The sequence below is a fragment of the Camelus dromedarius genome, chromosome 5 (assembly GCF_036321535.1).
Source record: "Camelus dromedarius isolate mCamDro1 chromosome 5, mCamDro1.pat, whole genome shotgun sequence".
Lineage (NCBI taxonomy): Eukaryota > Metazoa > Chordata > Mammalia > Artiodactyla > Camelidae > Camelus > Camelus dromedarius.
The window spans coordinates 25808862-25829843 of NC_087440.1; the positions used below are offsets into that span (position 1 = coordinate 25808862).

The following is a 20982-nucleotide window of genomic DNA, read 5'->3' on the forward strand; positions in this document are numbered from 1 at the left end:
TGTAAGTACAGTGACTAAGGAGGAGCCTGGCACATAGTAAGCACTCAAGAAATAACTGTTATCATTCTTATTAATTTAAAGGGTGTTTGGGCTTTAGAATTCTATCAGGTACCCAAACCTGGGCCCTACTCCCAAATATTCTAATTTCATTGGTCTAGGTAGCAGCCCAGGCATCAGTGTTTTTAAATAGTTCCTTGGGTATTTTTAATTTGCATTCAGCTTTGAGAACCAGTGATCTCTACAATAGGACATTGCATTAGTGAACTTTAGTTGCATGTGTGTTTTTTTGACAAGCAGTGTTCTACATGATTCACACATTCACTTAATTCTTACAGCCATCTGTGACAGGGATTATTATCTCCACTATGAAGTTGAGAAAGCTGAAGTGCAGAGAGATATTAAGTATCTTGCCCAATGTCACACAGCTGGCAAATTGCAGGGCTAGGAGATGAACCTAGAATTGGAACATGCAGTAAAATAAAGAACTCCATCACATCCCCACCTACAGAAAGATAATATCATAGCAGTAACAGAACTTTGGTTTTAGTATTGAAGACTTAGTTAATAGGTCAGTATAGAAACTGTGGACCAGAGAGAAATAGATGCTGCTGGTGTCATGACCTTGTTAGCTTCTGAGGCAAAGCTTAAGCTTTTATTACAGGGCTGTAAGTTCTGGCAAACCTCTAAAATAAATAATAAATAATAAGAATAAGAAGAAATATCTGGCAAACTTGTAGTTTAGGATTTTGCAGTCTCCTAAATACCTAAGTGAGTAAAAGAGAGTGTGTTTACCAGTGTGTTTAGAAGTGAGGGTTTGTATGAAGTTCTATTTTAAATTTGCCCCAGTAAATTTTTCTTGTGTTGATCATAGCTTACAATTTTTATTTTTCTCACAGTTCTTATTAACAAATTTTGTTTAAATAGGAAGTCCTTAGTATTTTAGGTCATGACTAAGGCTAAGTCTTGACAATGCTGTAAAATAATACACGTAGTTGCCGCAAATTGCAGCTGTCTTTAGTATGTGTCACATAAATCATAGATATTTTAATTTTCACATTCAGTGACTCAGAGTCACGTTTGAATTTTGATATTACCCAGCCTAGTAACTTAGATAATAAATGTGGGTTTTGGGAAAAAAAGGATGGTAAACTTTTGATGAAAGTTAGAAGGAGCAAGTTTTAGGGGACAGCATCCTTTCAGGAGAGGTAAAGTTGAGAAAGAGGGAAAGAGACCCCAGAGCTTGCAGACATCACCAAGTGCCTGAGTGCTGGCAAAATAAGGCTGTGATAGGGAGATCCATGACCAACATCCTCTGCTTATCCAGTCTGTGTGCTTAATCTGTAAGTGTGGTTGTGGGTTTTTCATGATATACAGTGAATAAAAGCTTACAGATGATTGAGCTGTATAAACATAACAGCTCAAAACTTACTGAATAATTAATGCAAATCCCTAATTTTCTTATTTGTGAACTAGTGAATTTAGAAGACTCAAGCGATTTGAAACAATATTAAAACCAACTGGCTCTGGTAATTTTATGTTTCTTTATTGATGGTTTAAGGCTATAACAATCTGATGCCCATTGTTCAATCTTCTAAAACTTAGGAATTCTCTGGTCTGGTATGAAGTTAGGAGTATATTTGTAACCACACCTGGACGGAGATTTCATTCTATAAATCCCAAATATGTTAAATGCTTTCATAAGTCTGTGCAAGTAAAAGTTGGATATTCTGAATGTTTAAAGCAATTTGTTATGACCATTTCGAATGTGTTTGAATGTTGAAAATCTTTCACTCATATCCTTTACTTACAAATATTTTTTGAAACCTGAATTTCCCAATTGACATTATTTTCCTAGGAATTATTCTTGTTTTTCAAGGTGAAATGTCCACTTGAGAAAATGAACATCATAAGTGATTTTAAGAATAAAGCTCATGGATAAATATGAGATTTATTTACAATTTTTTAATGTTTGTTTTCTCTTTTTTTTTTTAATGAGGGGGAGGTAATTGGGTTTATTTATTTATATTTGGAGGAGGTACTGAGGATTGAACCCAGAACCTCATGCATGCTGAGCATGCACTCTACCGCTTGAGCTATACCCTCCCCCTACTATTTAAATTTTTTTAATTGAAGTATAGTCAGTTACAAAGTGTCAATTTCTGAGGTACAACCATAATGTTTCAGTCACACATGTACATACATATATTTGCTTTCATATTCTTTTCCATTATAGGTTACTACAAGATATTGAATATAGTTCCCTATGATATACAGAAGAAATGTCTTTTTTATATATTTTATATATAGTAGTTAGTATTTGCAAATTATTTTTAAGACAAGGCAATTAAGAAGAAGCTAGTCTGAGTGTACTTCCCCGTCCTCCCTTGCCTCCTTATCCCTTTATGCTGGTGGTGCCTGAAGGATGGTCTGAATTTCCTTAGAGCTCTCAGAAGAGACTGAGCAGAACAGGGCCTCTATCTCCATGGCAGCACTGTCCAAATGATAAATAAAGTAAGCCCTTTTGCAAGTCATAAGTGTAATTTAAAATTTTCTGGTAGCCATATTTAAAAAGGTAAAAAAGAAAAAAGGAAAATTAATTCCAATAATATACTTTATTTAACTCACATCTACAATGTTATCATTTCAACATGTAATCAGTGTAAAAATAGCAATGAGATATTTTACTTTTTTTGTACTAATCCTTCAAAACTTGCTTTGGTTTTACACTTATGAGACATCTCCATTCAGTTTAGCCATATTTCAAGTGCTTGGTAGTCACACGTGGCCATTAGTGTCTACCAGATGGTTAGTGAGGATTCCTGGTATCATTGAGAAAACACCCAGGGACCAGTGTAGGAAGTGAAGGCTTGCCTTTGTTCATGATCTAGGGTAAGAGCCCCCATTTCAAGATGCCTCAGAAAGCGGCACACCTGTTTGCTTGCTGCTTTTGGCCAGGCAGGGCTGCTAGGTCTGCTAACTTAGGACACTTGAAGGAGGATGATAGCAGAGTGCTGAGGTGTCTCCAGTTGCAGCTATATGATGACTAACAAGAGGGCCTTGGGAGAGGTGGGGACTCTTACAAGCATCAGCAGAAGAATGCAATTTTACCAGTTTATGCTGCTATGCTGCTAGCTCATGAGAACAGAGCTCTGTCTGTGCTCTCTACCACTAGGCTGATTGCCCCTCCCTGAGAGAGACAGAGAGCCTGAATTGCAGGAACACTAAAAGAAAACACAATCCTGTATAGATGAGGAAGGAGGATAACTAATGCCGGGAGGGTGTGTCACTTGGGAAAGAAGATCAAATTGAACAACTCGAATAGAAAGTGTTCTATCAAATTAGAACTAACGAAGAGATGGAAGAGAAATTAAGCAAAAAAAATGATGACTCTCAAGGAGAGACATTTAAAGTATATAAAAAGGATTTCTTAGAACTGGCTAAATCAGCCTGGGCTGCTATAACCAAATCCCACAGACTGGGTGAGTTAAACAACACACATTAGTTCTCACATTTCTGGAGGCTGGGGGATATAAGATCGAGGTACCAGCAGATTCAGTTCTTGGTAAGTGCTCTTTTCTTGCCTTGCAGACAGCTGCCTTCTCTCGCTGTATTCTCACATGGTGGAGAGAGGAAGCCCTGGTGTCTTTTCTTCTTCCTAGAAGAGCACTAATCCCATCATGGGGGGCTCCACCCTATGACTTCATTTAAACCTAATTACCTCCCAAAGGCCTCTCTCCCTAGTACCACCACATTGGGGTTATGGCTTTAACATGTGAATTTTGGGGGGACATAAACATTCAGTGCATAACTGATTTCCAAATGAAAAAAAAATTTAATAGTTGAACTGAAAAAGAATATAGTATTTGCTGAGAATAGAATTAGCATTCAGGGAGATAGAGGGAAAAAAGTGACTTATAAAAAACACAGCCAAAACAGAGAACCATGATCGCAGTGATCAGGCAATATCCAGGAAATCTAACGTATGAGTAACAGGACTTCTAGAAAGAGAAAATAGACTATATGGGAAAACAATAGGCAGAAGATTATTGTTCAAAAATACTGCTCAGCTCACCCCTTCATGGCAGAATATATTTCCTGCCCCTGCTGACTCTGGATTTGGCCATCTGGAAAGTGTGCCAGTTTCTGAGTTGAGACCTGCCGAAGTCAGCCAAGTTTCCACCAGCTCTCTGCAGTGAGAAGTATATGCACCAGAGCTGTAGTTCCTTAAGGTACTGTCCCAGGAAATGACACATGGAATTATTCTGAACCCTACACAAGGCTGAGGGTTAGCCAGTGCCGCTGAGCCCAGTCAAGATCAGCTGACCTGTAGCCAAACTACAGACCTGGGAGCAGGCTTGTTGTAACTCAGTCCGATTTGGGGAGTTACAGGTTAGGCAGCCTAATCACAGTAAAAATATGACTAATACAAAACAATTCAACAAATAATTGAAGAAAATTTCCTTAGGCTGAGAAAAAAAACTTGAATCTTTAGATTGAAAGGGCTCATTCAGTCCCAAAGAGAATTAAGGAAAACAAAATTTACAACTAAATACATGTTGGCAAATTTTAAAGAGTAAATTGTAAAAGAAAGAGCATCAGTCTGCTATAAACGTTCTTATCATTCTTTATAAAGAAAAGAGAGTGCTTTTTTTTTTTTTAAAGAAAACAGGAAAAAAAAAGAAAGAAAGAAAACAGACAAAAGAACTGTTAACTAGAGATTCTTTACCTATCCAAGATCATTTATCTATCAGGGCAAGACAAAGTTAAAGCATTTGAGAATATACCCCTCAGGCACCTATTTGAAGAAAGTCCTTGAGGAAGAATTCCAACCTTTTGCCAATGGATTCAGAACATCTATCTCAAGACAATGGGAGATAACAAGGGGGAGGAAAGAGTGGTAACAAATCTTGCAATAAGTAAGCCTCAGTTGGTGATTAAAAATTAAATGAGAGTTTATTATATAAAGTAAGGATTAGTTGAACAAAAGAGAAACACTGAAAGGGATAACATCATCGTAGCTTGAAATTAAAATTATAGATTACCTAAGTAAAAATCTGTGGCAGGAAGGAACATCTTAAAGGTCCCCTAGAGTGGGATAAATGGGGAGAATTGTGGAATAGGAGATACTGATAATCTCTTCAATGGCAGAGGGAAGAGGAGAGGAGGCAGTGATTAAGCAAGCCTACTGGTGGGAAACACAATTATTACTTACTGCTGGTATATTAATAGAATATATATTTTAAACTATCTTTATTTGGAATGGAACTATAATCAATCACTAGAGAAATCAACGAACACAACTTTATTTCCAAATTACCTGGGAGGGAGGGTGAGGGGAAGGTTGAAGAGAATCTTACACAAGCCAGCAAAATGTAAGAAAAGGAAACAGAGGAAACAATAATAAATTGTAATAAATATGAAAAATAAAATAAGATTAAAAGAATAAAACCAACCATCCCAATAAATGCAAATAGGCTATATGCTAGGTGCTGGTAAAGAATATTATCTCTTCTACCCTCTTGTTAAATACTTTTAATTTTCTGGCATAGGAGGCAATTTAAAACTTTAAAATTAGAAGTGATCAAAGAAGGTTGGATTTTTATGCATTTAGTTATGAAAAGAGCATTTATATTTTAAGTTCTGTTGTTTTCTTATTATATTCTTCCTGAGGCAATCATGTATAGTTTTCTTTCTCTAAATGTTTAGCTATTATGTTAGGTTTTTAGGAATATTGAGCAAAATGATAATTTAAATTCTGTTTGCCCAAGTATTAAAAATATGAGATTGTTTTCTTGAAGTTCTACCCAAAACTGGCTTTTCAGTCCATTTTCATAATGTCTGACTACCAACCTATACCTTTTCTCATCCCATGCAGAGTTGTTTTTGTGTGACTATTATAATAATGTCCTTATTTATATTCTTAACATGTTCATGCCTTGTTAAATCTACTACTAGAAAATTATTTACTTTATCCTTGCATTAACTGAAGAGATATTTTATATTTTCAAAGGGATGGGGGATTTGTAAGAAGGATATTTTCCTAAAGAGTCTATCAATGAAATATAAGTTTCTACAAATGTTAATGAAATTAAATGCTTAAAGTCCAGTTACAATTTCTGACTTTTTTCTCATTATTGGACCTTACAAAGGAATTAAAGTGGGAAAGAAGAGAATTAATAATAATAACCATGAAGAAGTAATAGTGACCAAATTCATATGAGTATTGGCATTTCTGCTCATATATTACAGGTCTGCTCCTAAATCAATCTTGTCTTTTCGTTGTGTTTGACTCACACTTCTACTTTTAAAAGCAACTTTTTCTTTCTCTTCCTTTTTTTTAAGTCTTAAAGAAAAGTTTCTGACAATTTTCGAAACTGATGCCCAGGTTTATAAATTGCTCATGACAAAGTATTGTCAAAGGCAGAATCCAAACCAAGCTAATGTTTTTCCAGTAGCTCAAAACCATTTGTTTCCTGGGTCTAGAAAATCTATTTTTCCTATAATCAAAAAAGGTCAAAATCTATGTTCACATTCTCACTTCTCTCTAATTTCCAGAACACAACACTTGAGTCTTTGATTTTTTTTCCCTTGCTAGATCCCTTACAAAGAATTATACAGTTCAATAAAATGAAAGACTCAGCTCTGTGTGGTTCATACAAGTGGCTGAAGGGATTTTGAGATAGGTTAATGGTTCTGATTGTTTTCTCATATTGATTTTTAAGGCGATTATATTTTATTAATGTAGGGAAAACTTGAAATTGCACGTGAACTGCCTTGAGGGTAAACTGGACCTCTTATATGTTGAAGAAATTTATGTGAATTTGTAATGATTTGAAATAAAGAGAGGAGAATCTGCTGGTTAATATTCCTTTCATTTTAAGAAAGGGTTAAGACTTTAGGGAACCTGTCTGGACCAAGTGGTGGGATTGATTTAATGGAACTGACCATTTTTTAGTAGCCAGCAAAAGCAGAAACAAAGAGTGGTCCTTTCTGACTCTTATCCAAAGAGAGGTGAAAAGTGTGGATCATCTCAGGTGGAGGGGTATAGAGGTAGGCAAAAATACTGTGTTTTGGGCAGTAGGAGAGCTGTTCAACTTCTTGCTGCTTGGCTTTTGAGATTACTTACAGTCTTTCAGAAGGTTTCTGCAGATGCCCTTCACAAGACTCTAGTCTGGAACCTGAGATAAACGCATTTCTCTCTGCAGCACTGGCTTGAAGTTTTTGGATCTATTTCAAGTGGAGCAGATGACTAATCACCCCCTTCTGCTAGTTGATAATGGGTTGTCTATAAAACCTTGTTTTTGTATGGTTACCTTATTGTGAAGTTCACGTCTTTTGAGGAACATTCACAACTGAAAGGCAAGGAAAATGTCCACTCCAGGGTGTAGTAAAGCTGACAGGGAAAAAGAGAAAAAAACACTAAATGACTTGGCTCTGTTGTTTTTTAGTTTCCTGAGAGAAAGTGGCCTTGACCCCCACGCATTACTGCTTTTGAGACTGTAACAGCAGATGGTACAAAATGACAGTTGGTGAAGACAACTAAAGGTGTTTATAACATTTCAGCGTTGTGCAGGTGACTTTAAAAACAAAGGATTTGGAAGTGATAAAAAGTGGAGACTGGCAGTAGAGATGGTAATAAAGCCACTAGCTACTTGAGGCAATGTCCTTATTTTTTTTTTCTTTTATTGCATCTGATTGCAAATTAAAGCGGAAAAAAAAATTAACCCCAGGCAGAAAAGAATATTCAGCCCCTGCCTCAGTGGTTTTCAGAACAAAAAACGATAGTCTTTGATTTTTAGATATGATTTTTTTTTCCTTTGCCTGCTGGTTGCCATACAAAGAGATATAGCTCAATAAAATGAAAGATCCACAGCACTGTGTTTCATACCAAGGGCCTGGAGGGATTCTGAGCCAGGTTAATGGATATGATGGTTTTCCCTTCATTGATTTTTAAGATGATTATATTTTATTTATAGGCAAAAAAATAATAGTTAATCTTAGATTTATTGAAAACTTATTTCACGGCTGCATGAATTGATAACAATAACAGTACATTTAGGGCAACAAAACTAGAATTGTCTTTAATCCCTTACGTGCTGATGTGCAGGAAATCTATTGACTTGAAATTAAATGTGCTCTAACCCACCACTGAATCCAGGTGGGGAAGTTATATTTTTCGGGCTGTTCTGTAAGATTTCATTACACAAAGCTTTGGTGCACCTGAGGTGTTTCTTCTGTAAAAACTATGTGAAAAATCCAGGAGCTGGAAGCTCAGGGATAGCAGCACGTTTCTCTCTGGAGGCCTTAAGAACTGATTTCCAAGTCAGCTAGTCATTTGTCAGCTAAAAAGCCTACTGGTCAACCATAATTGTGTCCAGAGGTCTGAATCTTAAACCAGGATGTGTGGGTTCTAAAATGCAGGAAAAAATGCAAAACATTACTTTGTCATAACTCAGAATTCCATTGCCTTAAAACTATTATAATTTGTTTTTATGTCCTAAATGAATGCAGAGACCTTTTGAATTTGGAACAAATGAATCCCCATTAGTTAAATATGGACAGTAATTTTGCCCAATAAGGGTAGAACACTGGGTCTTTGTCTCTCAAAGTGTTGAATAATTGTCAGTATGATCATTTCGTATCTATGGTTCAGAAATGCCAGCTTGAGGCCTTTGATATGCAGTGTTTATCAGGAGTGGAGGGGCAAAAACAGACTCCCCAGCAATTTAATTAGTAAAAATTTTCCAGATAGGTGAATGTTTATGTGGAGAAAGGAGAGGAAATATGCAAAATGTGCTCTAGAAACAGGGAATTTTAACAGTTTGAGTCACTCCAAATAATAAGGTAGTGTTTTAAAGTATTTCAAAGTTCACTTTTATTAAAAGTGCCCTAAATGACCTTGCTTCGGCAGCATATATACTAAATTTGGACAGATACACAAATTAGCATTACCCTCATGCAAGGATGACATACAAATTGGTGAAGCTTTTTTTTCTTTTTCTTTTTTTCTTTTTTTTTTTTTTGCATTTTCAGCCAGAAATATAACATGAATGTGCAAAAGGTAAAATGGGTTAACATCGTGCTACACTTTATACTGAAAATGTATTACTGTGAGTGGTCCTTAATTAAGCCCAATGAGATATCTAGGGTGTCCATCTCCACCCTAGATTTTGAAAAATTATTGGTGGACACATTTGAATCACATTTACAGTTATAAAAATAAAGATATGATTGTGATTATTCTCCAAAAAAAAAAAATACCACATTAACTCATGCTGTAGCTAATATAAATTTTGAAGTAGACTTTTATCTATGTTAAATGATAAACTGAGGCATGTTAAAATTGAGTTTATTTGAGCAAAAATTGATTCTAAGGGCTAGCACCAAAGGGAAGTGGTTAGGAGTGTGCCACTGATAGGAGCTAGAGGAAAGACTTTTATAGAGAAGAGATGGAAGCAAAGCATGGAAATTACTTGATTGATGATAACTTAAACATTTACCTTATGTGAAAAAGCTGAATTGGCTGTTTGTGATTGGCTGTCCTTAGGTTTTGATTTCTTGACCTTGAGGCATTTAGGCTTAAGGAGACTGCTAAGGTATTAGAACCACCTCAATCTGATGGTCTTCTTGTTTAACACCCGTAAGGCTAATGTTTATCTTCAAATTATACTATGGTCTTGTTCACAAAATTTGACTTGGATGCTCAGTCCCTTTCAGTTAAATGTGGTGACAAGATATGAGAATAGCTTCCCCCCACCATTGCACATACAAGTATCCCCAGCACAAACAAACCAACATTCTAAAATAAATGCTAGAAGGCATTGACTTCCTATGTCTTAATCCAGGATATAACCAAAGCAAGAGGACAGAGAAACAAAAGAGTAATGGAGTTAATAAGGTTTCCTCTTTTATTTGATTATTCTGTTTACTTGATTAACCTATATGACTGGAAGTTTTATATTTTGAAGGAAAAAAGAGACTAGAATAAGAACATTCCAGAATTTGTATCTTAGGTTCATGAAGCTCTGGATAAAAAGGGAAGAGTAATCTTTAAAAGACATTTGGACAGCTGAACATCAATAAGTAAAGTTTTGTATTTACTTTAAAGCCATGTAGCACTTTCTGGCTGGGAAAATGGAGACATTCAAATAAATCTTCAAGTTGTATATAAAAATAAAAACACAGAGACAGAATGTTGGAGAAATATTTAAAGAAAATCCCAAGAAGGAATTTGATTTAGATAAGAAACAGATTTGAAATGAAGCAACAGATGATCCACACCTTGAATATACACACATACAGAATTTCTGTTATTCTCTTTATTTAACTCCATTCTTACTGGTCCCATTTGAACTGTCAATAAATTGTCCAGAAAACTGCAAAAAAAAGCAACTCTGGTGAACATTTTATCTGAGCCAGGACAATAAAGAACGTGGACATTCTCTCATGGGGAATCCCACTTTCTCAAGAATTTCGGCTCAGTTAAAAATATTTATGCAATTGTAATAATGATGTCTATCTTTTATAAAATGTGTAGGGCTTCTCTAATAAGAAATTCTCATCTAGATGGTCTAGCTTACCTTTGTCTTAAATTAACCCAAAATTATTTCTGTAATACAGAATTATAGAAACTGAAATGGGGCATTATGGTTGATTTTCTTTGGCTAAGAAGAAAATGGCTTCACTTGATACCAAACCTAGATTTAGTACCTGACCTAACTGCAATTATAACCTCTCCCAGAAATGGAATCTTAATGGAACAGTCTAGAATTTTCTGGTCAAGTACCTATAAGGTAATCTGACATGTGGCCTCTCTCAATCCCCCAGAGGAAGAAGAGGCAGTCTGCATAATAAAATCCTTGCTTTCCCTCCCCCCACCAAAAGAAGCCATCTGCTTTTTATAAATGATGCCTTGCCCCACCCTTCCTCCTAGAAGAACTGTCCATCTTGTACAACCCCTCAGAGTGCTCTTGTAGTTGATAGAATGGACGCTGTCCAATTCATGAATCACCTGTTTAAGAAAACTAATTAGATCTTCAAATTTACTCAATTGAATTTTGTTTTTCAACACTTTCAACTTAATATTTTTTTCTGGTTTCATTAGCAGATGGAGGGACCCCTAAATTAGGAAGCCCACCAAAGTGTGGGTCCTAAATAGTGCTGGCTGTGAAAGAAATTCTCCAAGCAGAGGCAGAGGGACAGAGTGAACAGCCACTTTATTGCTCAGAAAGGGAAATGGAAAGTGCTCCAGCAGGGAGAAGGAAAGAAAAACGCTTGAGTGAGGAAGGAAGTGCTCCAATGGGGAGCTGTCAGCCAAGGTGACTAGTAGAGATGGCTCTGGCTCCAACTGGGCCGAGGTGTCTTTTATGTGAGGCTTCTGCCATTATGTCCTCCTTCTGGGTGTGCTGGAGCCAATCAGTCCTCATATGGGCTTTTCTTTTTCTTGTGGTTGTCATGGCAGTGCTTAACTGTCGTGGCTCTTGTGGGTGTGTCACTTAGCATGTTAATATATTACAATGAGCATATAATGAGGCTCAAGGTCCACTGGAAGTCAGATCCTTCACCATCTTGGACTCCCTTGGTTCTAATCAGTTCTTGTTTCTTCTCTGCAGCCGCCTCCTGCGACTTAGAATAAAGTGATTGGTTTCTAGTCAGGGAGGGGGAGCAATTTGATCCTGGGGGCAACAGCCTTGGTAACAAAAAGGAAAGTTGCTTTTAACCAGAATGGCTGCAGTCTGGTAGACCAAGCATCCCCCCAAAAAACCATCTCCAAAGATTCTGTTCAGCCATGAAAGTTTTACAGAAAAATAGGGGAATAATCTCAGTTAATTGTGATAGGTAGTCAGAATCATGGCCATCCCCTAGTGCCTGAAGGCTTGTCCTAATCAACTGCTTGAGCCTGTTCTTCCACGACTCAGGGAGGCCTGGGAGACTTCAGCCTTTCTATAAACAAGAGGCAAGGGTGGAAGGGGTGGGGCCCACAGGGTCCTGCTCCCTTTCACTGTCAAAAGTTTTAGATATTTATTGTCAAAAATTTGAAAAACCTAAATGAAAAACAACAACAGAAAAGTCCATTATCTGTGAATCTCTAGAGATAATCTCTGTTAGCTTATAAACACACACTTAGAATTAAACATATTCCTTATTTTTCTGGGTTTTTTTCTCAACCATATATAGTAAGGAAATTTCTTTTAAACAAAAAAATGAATATAGACAGCTCTTTCAAATGATTTAAGTATTTTAAATCATAATATGTCAGCATCTACATATGCTTGTTCTTTTTGGCCAAGTCATATTTCTGTTAAATTTTGCTGTTTTCTATTTTTCATTTCCCTATGTTTCTGGAGATGAAAATTCAGTTGCATCAGAACAATGCATATTGCTTAAGATTCAATTTATCTTTAGGTTTTATTACTATGATATTGTGATATAGTAAGAAATACATATTTTTGGTTCTTTATCCCTGGCTCTTGGCCAGAGCTCCTAAAATCTTTGTAATTTCCTAAGTGATAAGAGCAATAGGAGCATCTTTCCTTATAATGTTTAGTTGTTGTCTCTGGCTCCTGAAACAGACTAGAGCCTAAAACTGAAGGGAGCCTCTTTTGTTATTCATAGGGAGTCCCTTTCAACCACACCTGGCTTTATGTTAATAAGGTGACTTTTGCAAATCCTATAAAAATGATACTGGTTGCCTAGGGGAACCAACCTTGTGATTAGAAGGTTGAAACTTTCAATCCCCTTACCCTCTACCTCCAGATAGGGGAGAGGGGCTGGAGGTTGAAGGATTTAATCAACTGTGATCCAGTGATTTAATCTATCATACCTTCATAATGAATCCTCCGTAAAAACCTTCACTGAAGAGGTTCAGAGAACCTGGGTTGGAGAGCGGAGAACCCTCTGTTGAGATGCTGGAGGGTGCTGTGCCCAAGAGGACATGGGAGATCAATGCCCCTTCCAACACACCTCGCTCTACGCATCTCTTCTACTTGGCTATTCATGAATTATATTCTTTACAATAAATGAGTAATAGTAAGTTGAGTCCTTTCCTGAGTTTTGTGAGCCTTTCTAGAAAATTATCATACCTATGGAGGAGCTCAGGGGAATTTCAGTTTAGAGCTGGTTGATCAGATGTAGCCTGAAGTTTGTGATTGTCATCTGAAGTGAGGGAAAATCTTGTGAACTGAGCCCTTAACCTGTGGAGTCTGTGGTAACTCTTCGCAGTTTGTTTCAGGATTGTTTAATATAAGGAAAACAAAAAACAAAAACAAAAAAACCCCGCCCCCAAACCTTATGCATTTAGTGTGAGAAGTGCATTGAGTAGGAAAAGTAGTTTTTCTTTTAATTCTTATTTCTGGTGTCTTATCTTAGCCTTACCAAGCATGTTTTTTAATCTAGATGTATTTTGTATACTTAATAGATGTAATAAAATTTGTGAGTAAATGTTATGAAGATGTGTGACCATTCAGAGTAATAATTACAGCTCTCAGAAGCCTCATTTTAACTCTAAGTTGACATAAGACAATATTTCAAGGAGAATAAAAGAATTAAGTGTCTAGTATAATAATGTATGAATTTCTTGATAAAATATTATTCTTTCCTTGATCTTTATATATCTAAACACTACTCCCCTCATTGATTTAGTATAATCAAGACTTATAATCACTAAAATCATCATTAGCACTCAAGACAATCAAATGAAAAACTCAGGATTTCTAAGAATCTGTTAAAATTATCTAAAACTGCTTTCCTGTATGCCAGAAACAACCACTTAGGAGCCATAATGGAAAAATATTTCAATTAATAATGACATCAATTATATAAAGTGCATGAGAATAACCTTAATAAGGATAACCAATGCTTGGTTTTCCCCTTGAGCAAATTCTGGTTTTACTCCCCACTGACTTTAAAGCAGGACTCAGGGAGTGTTCATGTTCTCTCCATAGGAAATGTACTCTTTAAAATATTTTGAATCTCTACAGAATTTACTAAAAATGTCATTGATTTTTGAGAGGAGGGTTTGTATGACTTTTTCCACAAAACTATCCCCCTTGAACTGACTCTCCTCTTTTGCCTCTTTTTTGGTATATCAATTAAATCAAGAGAAGTCACCCTTTGACCCTTCCCCCATGTAGCCTTAAATCTGGAAACCAGTAGGGTATGTAAATAGTTAAAAACATTATATATGAACTCATAGAAACAGTAGAAGGAACATTGTTTTAAATATATAGGTGGAAAAAGATAGAAACAGATAAATACATAGGAAATACAATGCTAATATTCTTATGAAAAATATTCAAGTTAAAGAAATAATAAAACACATAATTTCACTTAATAAATTGGCAAAATTTTAAAGAAAAAGATCAATGTGTTGCGTTTTTGTGAGTTGTCACTATCTTGGTGGTAGACAAAATTGCTAGTTTTTCAACAAGAAATTTGGCAGTATTATCAAGAGTCTAAAATACAGTCCATCTCCTTGACTTAGTTCAGAACCTTATCATCTCAGTTGAAATGTCCTCTTAACCTCCTTGACAACAGTTTAAATCTTACCACAGCAGATGATGTTTTCTTCTTAAGAAGCAAATCTAATTATGCCAGGCCTCTTGGTAGGTCATAATCCCTAGTTAATGGCATTGTTGTTTCTTATGCAAAGACACACTAGACCATTAACATTGTACCAGCAATAGATCTTATTTATTGAATATTTACTGTATTTTAGTATGCTTTCTAAGGGTTTCTCCTGTTTTAGCTCATTTAATATTCATGTGAGGTACATACGGTTATTATCACCATTTCATGGATGAGATGCAAAGTGAGTAGCTAACTTCCTCAAGGTTATCCAGGCAATGTGACAACAGAGTCTGGGCTTTAACCTCTGTGCTATACTGTCAATAAAAGGATGCCCAGCCATTAGCCTCACCTACCACTTTGCCCAAGCATTCTATTGCCTACTCAATACCCATCCTCCTCTTTTTAATTAAAAGATTCTCAGGTTTCCTTGTGGCTGAGTGTGGCCATGTTTCTAAGTTCTCTCCAATGAAATGTAAGCTTTACTTAGTTGGAGGGGGTAGAGAGGAAGTTTCCTTAAATGGGGAGGGGAATGGTCTGGTTGCCAATATCTTATTGCGAGAACTCCAGCAGCCAGATTGTGACTCCAAGGATAAGATACTGAAGGGAAAAGATCCAAGAAACCCAAATGCCTGGTGCTTCAGAAACCACCATACCATCCCTGGGCTACTCACTCTCTTTAGGTACACCCCTGATAGACTCTGGATGCAATTTCTCACTGATATGTTTGTTACGAATAAAAGCTGAATTTTACCTTTTTTTTTTTTTTTTTTGGTATATCTAATGTTGAGATCTCAGGACCTAGCATAGAATAGGCAACCCCCAAAATGCTTGTTCAGTATGTACAATTTTTAGTACCAGGAAAGTGTAAATAATATTTTCATAAAGTGCAACATAAATATTAAGGATTTGTGACAATTTTCTTCTCTTTAACTGGACCCTGTAATCACATTCAAGCAACACTTTTTATACCCTAAGATGCGAAATATATGGATATACTTTTACTTTCTTTTATATTTCCTTTTTTAAGGTTTCTGGTGCTTGGGATAAAATGGAGAACTCGGACAACGTTGTACCTGATTTAGGTTAAGAATGTCTTTATGTCTGAGCATAATTTGAGGCTTGGGTAAAAGAGGGATTTATCCCTGAATCATCTTGATAATTGCCTTGGCAGTCTACTCTAATAGAACTTACTTTGAATTTGGATATGCTCTTGCTTTTTAGAATATATGCTGCCTCCTGGGAAGGATTGTGTCAGGTAATCAATATAGCATTGAAGAAAACTCTTTACTTTTGAAATATTCAGTTAATATTGAGCTGATGATGCCAAATTGTTTCCTTTGTTATATTGTTTACAGAATCCAAGGAGAAAACGTGAGGTTATATATTGCCCACGTCAAGTGCACAAATAACTGATTTGAAGGGCAATGAGAGATTAGACAAATAAAATAAGAATGCTATTTTTAAAATGTAATATTCTGAAACATACCTGATTACGTACTTATGATCCTGGATAGATTGAACCAATAAAATCGAAGAAGCATTTTATTTTCACAGTTTGTGTGCAGCAAACCCCAAGCGATCATTTTAAGAGGCTTGTGGTGTCCAACCCGTTTCCCTTTATCTCTGGCATTCTCCCATGGAGATATCACAGTAAAATAGATACTCCTACTCAGATTTTTATTCGTAATTCCACGATGTTTGTGCATTTGCGGTTATTTATTGCTACTTCAGTAAGCCCATCTGATTTACCTTTTCAGTAAGAAATGATTACAGAACCTTTTAGCTGAGGTGTTCACTACCTCTTCTGTTGAGAAGTACCATTTCTTCCTTTTTTTCTAGGCTCACCCTTTCCCCAGTCCACTGGTAAATCTATCAAGGGGCTTCCATTAAAGATTATCCTTCATGTTTTTTTCTCTATTCTCTTTATTTTCATAAGAAATACTGAGAAGAACATTCAGGCTAACAGCTTAATTTTTTCTTCTTATTTTCTCCTCTTTGGTGTCTCATATGTTACCTGTAACTGTAAACCTTCAATGTCATAGTTTTTGAGCTGTAAAAACCCTCTATTCATCTTGATATTAATGGCTAACCTCAGCAGGCATGGATATTTTGCCTTTTTTTTTTCCAGTATAAAATGTCTGATCCAAGACCCCAGAGCTGCTTTCATGGATTGTGGTTGGAAACACTCGGGGTTTTCAGTTGCCATATAAAGGAGGCAGTTTTGCTCTTCTTCATGAAGTTGAGATCTCTCTCAGTCTAGGAGTAAAATGGTAGATAACTGAATTTTACTTTATTTGTGTTAATTCCCTGGCTTCATTACAGATTTATGAAATCTCTTGTTTTTCCATTTTTGGGTGGTAAGAAGCTCGGACGTTCTGTTAAAGGATGGTGTCCCTGTCCTGGGGGAGTCCTTGCTGGGAACTGTACAGGTTCTTTTTCCTAACTTGTTCCATTTCTCCTCATTTCTATGGCTCCTGGTTTCTTCTGGAAACTTTGCCAGAGACACCTTACATGTCGACGCTTTTCTCCATCACATTAAATTTCTTTATGCTACCAATATCAGTGACTATCCATATACCTACCTAACAGCTATTTATGTGTTTTTAACTATGAAACATGATCATTTTGATTCTTACTAAATTCTAAACAGTAATATATGCTTAACCCACATTTTCTAATTTAATTTAACCCTCAAAAGAATCCCATAAGATTATAGCATTTTACAAAAGAAACTTAAGTTTTTACTTATAATAATAATATAATAATAATAATAAATCATTTATTAAATGCTTAATATGTAGTAGGCATTGTACTAGGAGTCTTACTTGTTTTTTATGTGATTATTTATTGCCTTGTTTGAAACTGGATTTAAAGTAGCTTAATTTAACTATTCTTTAATTTTCATAGCAACTCTGAAAATGGAAATTTCATTTTACAGCTGATGAAAAATATCTTCTGATTTATTCATAAAGCTCTATTTATTCATTCTATATTTACATAAACAATCCATTAAATGGCACTTTTGGGAAGTCTTTCCTGATTGCCTCCCCTTGCCTTGTTTTATTTCTTGTAGGCCCTTATAGTAGCTAGAAATTTTTATCATAGCACTTGTTCCACTTTATATATTTACTTGCTTTATAAATGTTGCTCTCTATACAGAGCTAGAAAATACAGCTAAATGAAAATAGAAAAAAAAATTCTGATCCCTCTTCTTGGACTCCTTTTCCCTTACTTTATTTTCTGGCATCCTTGAGCTAAAGAGTCATTTATCAGGGAGCTTTCTGGTCCCTAGATTAGATATCTCTTTTAAATGTTCCTTTAGCTCTGTATAATTCTCCTTTGAAGAATTTAGCAGGGTTTTGATTAATCCCTTCTTCTTTTTTTAATTAAGACTTTACTTTTTTAGAGCAGTTTTCAGTTCACAGCAAAACTGATGAGGTACAGAGTGTTCTCATATTACCTTGCTCACACATTCACAGCCTACCCCGCTATCAATATCTAGTCCCACAGTGGTATGTTTGTTACAATCAATGAAACTACAGTGATGCTTCATTATTCTCCACAGTTCATAGTTTGTATTATGGTTCACTCTTGGTGTACATTCTACAGAAAGGTGTGTATAACACACATCCACCATTATGGTATATCATACAAAGTATTCACACTGCCCTAAAAATCTTCTGTGCTCTGCCTATTTATCCCTGTACACCCCACTCCTGACCCCTGTTCCCCGACCCCTCTGCAGCCACTAATCTTTTTTCTGGCTCCATAGTTTTGTCTTTTCCAGGATGTCATATAGTTAGAATCATATACTATGTAGCCTTTCCAGATTGACTTCTTTGACTTAGTAATAATATGCATTTATGTTTCCACCATGTTTTTTCCCCCCCATGGCTTGATAGTTCATTTCTGTTTAGTGCTGAATAATATTCCATTGTCTGGATGTACCACTGTTTATTTACCTCCTGAAGGATGTCTTAGTTGCTTCTAAGTTTCAGCTATTAGGAGTAAAGATACTGTGAATCTCCGTGTACAGGCTTTTGTGTGGCCGTAAGTTTCAATTCCTTAGTAACTGATTTTGAAAACATAAGTTCATTCAATCAATATCTATTTATTCCTACCATCTTATATGCCCAGTACTTTGTTAGTTTCTGGGTATGAAGTGCCTGCATTCATGTTCGCTGTCCTTGGAGAACATAGGCTCTTTGAGGGTAGGCATGTATTCAGTGTGTTCATCACTGTATTCACAGATTCCAACATGTTCCCTGACATACAGATGTATAAGAGACACATCTATCTCAAAGTGACTGAGAAAGGTTGAAAGGGAAAGGATAAGCAAACAAATGAATGCAAACAAAAACAAACCAGAAGGTGATATAATACTATCTGACAATGTTGAATCAAATGCACAGCCTCTTACACTGATGCAGGTATGATCTTCAGTGAAAATCTTGTATCAACATTTATGTGCTGTGCAACAAAGCATCAAAATGTGTATTTGTTGCCTAAGTAATGAACTCATGGAGAAACCTTCCTCAATTTCTGTATGTGTATTTTTTCAGCTTCTTTTTGCCATGAAATCCCTAGGTATAATAAGTTATGTGAAACACCTGGATCTGGCCATCAGCTCTTGAAATTCAAGTGGATTCTTGGATACAACTCATGAATATAGTGAGGAAATTCATGGATTATCATAACATATTGAAAAACTGGGGGATTTATTTTTCCTGAGTTAACCAACCCAGGTCACTGCCCTAGTTTGTGGAGATGTATATATATATGTGTATATATATACAATATATATATATTTGAATCTCTTCTGGTAATGCTCTGTCATGTTGAGCTCAAACTCATGTCCCTGTAACATGTCCCTGTGACTCTGAGGTCTGTATTCCTTATACTGTATGTGCTCTCCCCTGACCCCTAATCTTCTGTACATACAGTATAAGACCCTTTGTTTCCTCCTGGGTCTCTATGGGTCCATTAGGACTTCAGTGGCAACAAATAGGAAAAGTAAATAAAGGGACTCAAAGGAGCCCTTATTTTAAAATGTTGAAATTAAATTTTAATTTTAAAACTAGATTTAAAAAAATACTTAAATTCTTATTTAAATGTAAAGGTATAATAAATATAGTCTCCTACATACAAGCAATCAGAAAATATATCACACAAAGACATGCTTGGTAAATGTACTGGAGAGGCTGTAGTCCTAAATAATAAGAGGAATAAATACAGGATGTAACAACAAGATAAGTGGAAAGTCAGAGTGTGAGTAAATAACTTACTAAGTGTTAGTTTTATTTTTTTTGTTTTCAAAAAAGCATGACAAATGAAGCACACAAAAATAATATCTGAATAATACAGAATTACAAATCTAGACATGTCATTTTGGAGCAGGGGTGAAGGAGGATACCAAGAACGTGTTTATTTTAGGGGGGAGAGGTAAGGTACAGATGCGTTTCAGAAATTCTTAGAGAAAGATAAACAGAATATGAATGAGCAATGACTAGAAGAAGAGAAAGTGAAAGCCTGATTTTAAGAATCAAAGAAATTTTGTACTAGCTAATAGAAAGGAAAAAGAAAATAAAAATTAAAAAAATAAAGAATGGCCAAAAATATGAAATAAGGACAAATGTTCTAATGTTACAGTAAATAGATAAAGTTCACTAATTGAACATAGAAACACTGATTGAATTAAAATACGTGATAAACGAAGCACCACAAAGAAAGGGTAGACAGCAAGGGTTCAGGAAATTAGCTCATTAAATGCAGAAAATTAAAGCTGGATTCCTACCTTATACTGTATACATAGGTGAACACCAAGTAAGTTAAAGATCTAAGTATGAATGGTTGAGCCATAGAACACAGAGTAAAATGTAGGAGGATATGTTTGTGACCTAGGGGTTAAAAAAAAATAATTTTTTCATGCAAGATTGAAAAATAAGAAGCCAAAAGTTTAAAAAGAAAAAAGAGAGGGAAACAGAAATGTGACAATATCAAAATGAAGGGTTCACACTGAATGAAGGATACAATAAACAAAGTTCATATTCCAGACAAAGACGTGTGAAACATCTAAAACTTAGAAGGGATTCGTATCTACCATAGAAAAGAAAACTAGAAGTCCCCAAGAAAAAAACAAAATCCACTGGAGAATGCCCAGAAGGTGTACACAACTTCACAGGCAGGAAAACGCAAAATCTAACAGATGTTTGAAGAAATGCTCAGTATCAATAGTTATCAGAGAAATGTTAATTAGAACAATAATGAGATGACACCTAACAACAACATATGGAATATTAAAAGGGAAAGCAGCAAGTTTTAGGGAGTAGTGAGCAACTCTCCTGCTCTGTGGTAGGGGGGCCATTCTGCAGGGCGGTTCAGTAGCATGTGGTAAGATTGTATCTGTGTACACCC

At 35.8% G+C, this 20982-nt stretch overlaps 1 long non-coding RNA gene and 1 pseudogene across 2 annotated transcripts in view; both read left to right on the forward strand.

Annotated features, from left to right (window-relative positions):
- The window catches only part of LOC135321392 (uncharacterized), a 238980-nt gene that overhangs the window by 81558 nt on the left and 136440 nt on the right, over positions 1-20982 (forward strand). The gene's annotated exons all lie outside the window — the stretch shown is intronic.
- LOC116153657 (U6 spliceosomal RNA) lies at positions 8900-8999 on the forward strand (annotated as a pseudogene).